Source organism: Theropithecus gelada, chromosome 19 (genome assembly GCF_003255815.1).
Source record: "Theropithecus gelada isolate Dixy chromosome 19, Tgel_1.0, whole genome shotgun sequence".
NCBI classification, from domain to species: domain Eukaryota; kingdom Metazoa; phylum Chordata; class Mammalia; order Primates; family Cercopithecidae; genus Theropithecus; species Theropithecus gelada.
This window is the reverse complement of record NC_037687.1, coordinates 21,524,305-21,530,304: the sequence shown is the minus strand read 5'-3', so window position 1 is coordinate 21,530,304 and position 6,000 is coordinate 21,524,305. Positions and strand designations below refer to the sequence as shown.

At 40.0% G+C, this 6,000-nt stretch overlaps 1 pseudogene; it reads left to right on the top strand.

The window, feature by feature from the left end:
• Window positions 1–6,000, top strand: part of LOC112611886 — a 35,112-nt pseudogene that overhangs the window by 5,927 nt on the left and 23,185 nt on the right.

Genomic DNA, 6,000 nt, shown 5'->3' with positions numbered 1-6,000 from the left:
TTTTTTTTTTTTTTTTTGAGACGGAGTTTCGCTCTGTCGCCCAGGCTGGAGTGCAGTGGCCAGATCTCAGCTCACTACAAGCTCCGCCTCCCGGGTTCACGCCATTCTCCTGCCTCAGCCTCCCAAGTAGCTGGGACCACAGGCGCCCGCCACCTTGCCCGGCTAGTTTTTTTGTACTTTTTAGTAGAGACGGGGTTTCACCATATTAACCAGGATGGTCTCGATCTCCTGACCTCGTGATCCACCCGTCTCGGCCTCCCAAAGTGCTGGGATTACAGGCTTGAGCCACCACGCCCGGCCTATAGTCTTGAAATATAGTTTGAAAGTATAAAGTATGATGTCCTGCTTTTTTCTTTTTCTTCAAGATTGCTTTGCCTATTCACTTTCTTGTAGTTTCATGTAAATTTTATGATTGCATTTGTTATTACTGTGGAAAAAAAACTGTAATATTGATAGAGAGTTCATTGAATCTGGAGATCATTTTGGATAATATGGCATTTTAACGTTTATTCTTTGAATTGATAGACATAAAATATATTTAAATTTGTTTGTGTTCTCATTATTTTTCATTGATAAATATTTCACTTTAAAACTTTTTCAGCTCCTCAGTTAAATTTGTTCTCAGATATTTATTATTTTAGTGCTATTGTAAATAAGATTGTTTTCTTCCTCTTTTATCAGATAGTTTAAGTGTATGGAATCATAACTTGTATGTTAATTTTATATTTTGCTGATTTACTGAGTGTATTTATTGGTTTGAAAAGGTTTTAATGTACTGTTTATGGTTTTTTGTAGAGAACATTGCATGATTTACAAACAGCAACATTTTACTTATTTGTCTTCAATTTAAATGACTTTAAAATTTTTTTGACTAATTTTTCTTCCACATCAAGTGTTGTGTTAAAATAGAAGCATTGACAATGGGCACAGTATACTTTTGCATTGGTGTCTGAATTTGAAGGAGTAAACACCTTTTAAAGTTTTTATACGAGGCCGGGCGCGGTGGCTCAAGCCTGTAATCCCAGCACTTTGGGAGGCCGAGACGGGCACATCACAAGGTCAGGAGATCGAGACCATCCTGGCTAAAACCATGAAACCCCATCTCTACTAAAAAATACAAAAAACTAGCCGGGCGAGGTGGCAGGCGTCTATAGTCCCAGCTACTAGGGAGGCTGAGGCAGGAGAATGGTGTGAACCTGGGAGGCGGAGCTTGCAGTGAGCTGACATCGTGCCACTGCACTCCAGCCTGGGCGACAGAGCGAGACTCCATCTCAAAAAAAAAAAAAAAAATTAGTCTCAAAGGATAAAAATCTTTTGTCGGGCCTCCAGCGGAATAGAATGCCCTCTGGGTTTGTAGTAGAGCGGGGTTGTAGCTTGGCCACAAGGCAGCTGGCTCTGCACTAGAGTTGGCTTATTGGAAGGGGCTTCGGTAATTGTAATTCCCATTTTATTTTTGGACAGAGTAAATATCCTTCAGGACTTTGCTCAGTAGGGTAGACGGTAGGGCAGGTTTCTGCAGTCAGGTCTGCATATGGTGGGCTTTATATTAGGATGTGGATTAGTGTGGCTTTCACCGAGTACTAGAGAGGATTTCTGAGGTCACTGTGGGTTTCTACATGGGCAGAAGTGGCCATGAACTGTGACTTAGGAAGCTGGAACTGCTATTAGGACCACAGTAAGGACCAAGGTCTGCCACCCTGCCATCATGGGTCTAAATGGATATCTCTCTCCAGGCTTCTGAAAGACCAAGATCTCTCACAGACTGTGGCTGGGAGGAGTTTGGGATGATTACACAGTAAGTTCAAAATTCTCAGTGGGGCCAAGTTGGGTGGGACATTTTCTGGTCTATAGTCAAGAGCAGGGATCCTGTCGTTTGCCACCTGAATGAAAGCTTGCCTTCTGAAAACGGTGCTCCTCAATCTTGGGCTTTAGCAAAGTTTCGCAATTCCCTCCCTGGATCTCAAAGCTCTCTTAAAGGTACTTATTTTTGAGATGGCGTCTCACTACATAACCTAGATTGGTCTTAATTTTGGCCTGAAGCCATTCTCCAACCTTACTGTACCATGTAGCTGTCATTACAGATGTTAACCATGATGCCTGGTTCTCTCATTAAGACATTTTTGTCATGGATGACTGACAGACTTTCTTGGTGTTGGGGGTTAAGCAAATAGGAAACCTTTTTCTTTTTATCTGTTTCTAAGAGTGTAAATGCTTTATATCTATCTATCTCTTACAATCTTTGTCTTCTTGTGGCTGACTCATTTCATTTTGCATAATGTTATCAAGATTTATCTTCACAATTGGTAGAATATTTTCTGCTTTTTGAAAACTGAGTGATACTCCAGTATTTTTGTATTTCACATTTTATTTACTGAATGATTTGGTGACAGAAATTTGCATTGCCTTTACGTATTATTACAGTAATAATTATTGCTCTGTAAATGACTCCTCATATGACCATGTTTAAGTATATATATGTGTTGCATTCTATTTTATTAGTCTAATTTTTCATCTTTATACCAGATTGTTTTAATTTTGTAGCTTGGAATGTCTTGAAATCAGGAACTTTAATGCCTACAGCATTGCTTTATTATTATTATTTTAAGATTGTTGGGTGCTTTATTGTCTTTTGAGATTCTATATACTTTTAGGGTGCTGTTTCTATTTTTTCAAAAATGCAATGAGAAATTTGATTAAATTTCATTAAATTTGTAGAATATATTGAGCAGGATGAACCTCTTTACAATATTAACATTACAACCTTTGCATAAGACCATGCTCGAGTGTTTTGTTAAATTCGTATATATATGTATATATTTTTTTGTTTGTTTGTTTTGAGACAGAGTCTCGCTCTGTTACCCAGGCTGGAGTGCAGTGGCCGGATCTCAGCTCACTGCAAGCTCCGCCTCCCGGGTTTACGCCATTCTCCTGCCTCAGCCTCCTGAGTAGCTGGGACTACCGGCACCCGCCGCCTCGCCCCCGCCGCCTCGCCCGGCTAGTTTTTTGTATATTTTTAGTAGAGACGGGGTTTCACCGTGTTAGCCAGGATGGTCTCGATCTCCTGACCTCATGATCCGCCCGTCTCCGCCTCCCAAAGTGCTGGAATTACAGGCTTGAGCCACCGCGCCCGGCCCTTGTTTTTGTTTTTTTGAGATGGAGTCTTGCTCTACCACCAGGCTGCAGTGCAGTGCCATGATCTCAGCTCATTGCAACCTCCACCTCTTGGGTTCAAGCAATTTCCCTGCCTCAGCCTCCCAAGTAGCTCGGACTGCAGGTGTGTGCCACCAAGCCTTGCTTGTTTTTTGTATTTTGGTAGAGACAGGGTTTCACTGTGTTGGCCAGAATGGTCTTGATCTCCTGACCTTGTGATTTGCCTGCCTTGGCCTTCCAAGGTGCTGGGATTACAGGCATGAGCCACCGTGCCTGGCATATTTGGGGTTTTTTTGATCGTTTGTTTGTTTTTCAGGTTTTATTGTTGTTGTTGTTGTATACTCATATTCAAGTTTAGTCATAGAAAATAATTCATAAAATTTCAGTTTTAAAAAATTTGGTGAGACTTCTTGTTTGGCCTAAGAGATGGTCTATCAAGAAATATATTGTATGAACTATTGAGAAAGGTGTGTACGAGTGCTCTCTATACCTCTGTCAAAAATAGTTGTTTTATACCACTTTTAATTAGTCTGTTTCCTTATTGATATTCTGTTTTGATTTTTTATTATAATTTAAATTCTGGGGTACATGTGCAGAACGTGCAGGTTTCTTACATAGGTATACACGTGCCATGGGGGTTTGCTGCACCCATCAACTCATTATCTACATTAGGTATTTCTCCTAATGTTATCCCTCCCCTAGTCCCCCACCCCCTGACAGGACCCCATGTGATGTTCCACTTCCTGTGTCCCTGTGTTCTCTTTGCTCCTCTCCCACTTAGGAGTGAGAACATGCTGTGTTTCAGTTTCTGTTCTTGTGTTAGTTTGCTGAGAATGATGGTTTCCAGCTTCATTGATGTCCCTGCAAAGGACATGAACTCAATTTTTTTTTATAGCTGCATAGTATTCCATGGTGTATATGTGCCACATTTTCTTTATCCAGTATATTACTGATGGTCATTTGGGTTGGTTCCAAGTCTTTTCTATTGTGAATAGTGCTGCAAAAAACATACGTGTTCATGTGCCTTTATAGTAGAATGATTTATAATCTTTTGAGTATATACTCAGTATTGGGATTGCTGGGTCAAACGGTATTTCTAGTTCTAGATCCTTTTTGCCCACTTTTTGCTGGGGTGGTTGTTTTTTTTTTTGTTTTTTTGTTTTTTTCTTGTACATTTGTTTAAGTTCTTTGTAGATCCTGGATATTAGCCCTTTGTCAGATGGATAGATTGCATAATTTTTCTCCCATTCCGTAGGTTGCCTGTTCACTCTGATGATAGTTTCCTCAGAGGCTCTTTAGTTAATTAGGTTCCATTTGTCAATTTTGGCTTTTGTTGCCATTGTTTTTGGTGTTTTAGTCATGAAGTCTTTGTCCACGCCTATGTCCTGAATAGTACTGTCTAGGTTTTCTTCTAGGGTTTTTATGGTTTGGGGTGTTACATTTAAGTCTTTCATTCATCTTGAGTTAATTTTTGTATAAGGTGTAAGGAAGGGGACCAGTTTCAGTTTTCTGCATATGGCTAGCCATTTTTTTCAACACCTTTTATTAAATAGGGAATCCTTTCCCCATTGCTTGGTTTTGTCATCTTTGTCAAAGATCAGGTGGTTGTAGATGAGTGATGTTATTTCTGAGGCCTCTTTGTTCCATTGGTCTATATTTCTGTTTTGATACCAGTACCATACTATTTTGGTTACTATAGCCTTGTAGTATAGTTTGAAGTCAGGTAGCATGATGCCTCCAGCTTTGTTCTTTTTACTTAGGATTGTCTTGGCTATATGAGCTTTTTTTTCGTTCCATATGAAATTTAAAGCAGTTTTTTTCTAATTCTGTGAAGAAAGTCAATGGTAGATTGATGGGGATAGCACTGAATCTATAAATTATTTTGGGCAGTATGGCCATTTTCATGATATTGATTATTTCTATGCATGAGTATGGAATGTTCTTGCATTTTTTTTCTGTGTGTGTGTGTTTTTTTTTTTTTTTTTTTTTTTTTTTGAGACGAGGTCTCACTCTGTTGCCCAGGCTGAAGTGCAGTGGCTCGATCTCAGCTCACTGCAAGCTCTGCCTCACAGGTTCACACCATTTTCCTGCCTCAGCCTCCCGAGTAGCTGGGACTACAGGCACCCGCCACCACGCCCAGCTAATTTTTTGTATTTTTAGTAGACACGGGGTTTCACAGTGTTAGCCAGGATGATCTTGATCTCCTGACCTTGTGATCTGCCTCGGCCTCCCAAAGTTCTGGGATTAGAGGCATGAGCCACTGCGCCCGGCCATGGAATGTTCTTACATTTTTTGTGTCCTCTCTTATTTTCTTGAGCAGTGGTTTGCAGTTCTTGAAGAGGTCCTTCACATCCCTTGTAAGTTGTATTGCTAGGTATTTTACTCTGTTTGTAGCAATTATGAATGGGAGTTCACTCATGATTTGGCTCTCTATTATTGATATATAGGATATAGGAATGCTTATGATTTTTGCACATCGATTTTGTATTCTGAGACTTTGCTGAAGTTGCTTATCCACTTAGGGAGATTTTGGGCTGAGACAATGGTGTTTTCTAAATATACAATCATGTCATCTGCAAATAGAGACAATTTGACTTCCTCTTTTCCTATTTGAATATCCTTTATTTCTTTTTCTTGCCTGATTGCCGTCACCAGAACCTCCAATGATGTGTTGAATAGGAGTGGTGAGAGAGGGCATCCCTGTCTTGTGCCAGTTTTCAAAGGGAATGCTTCCAGTTTTTGCCCACTCAGTATGATATTGTCTGTGGGGGTTGTCATAAATAGCTCTTATTATTTTGAGATACGTTCCATCTATATCTAGTTTATTGTGAGTTTTTAGCGTGAACACTG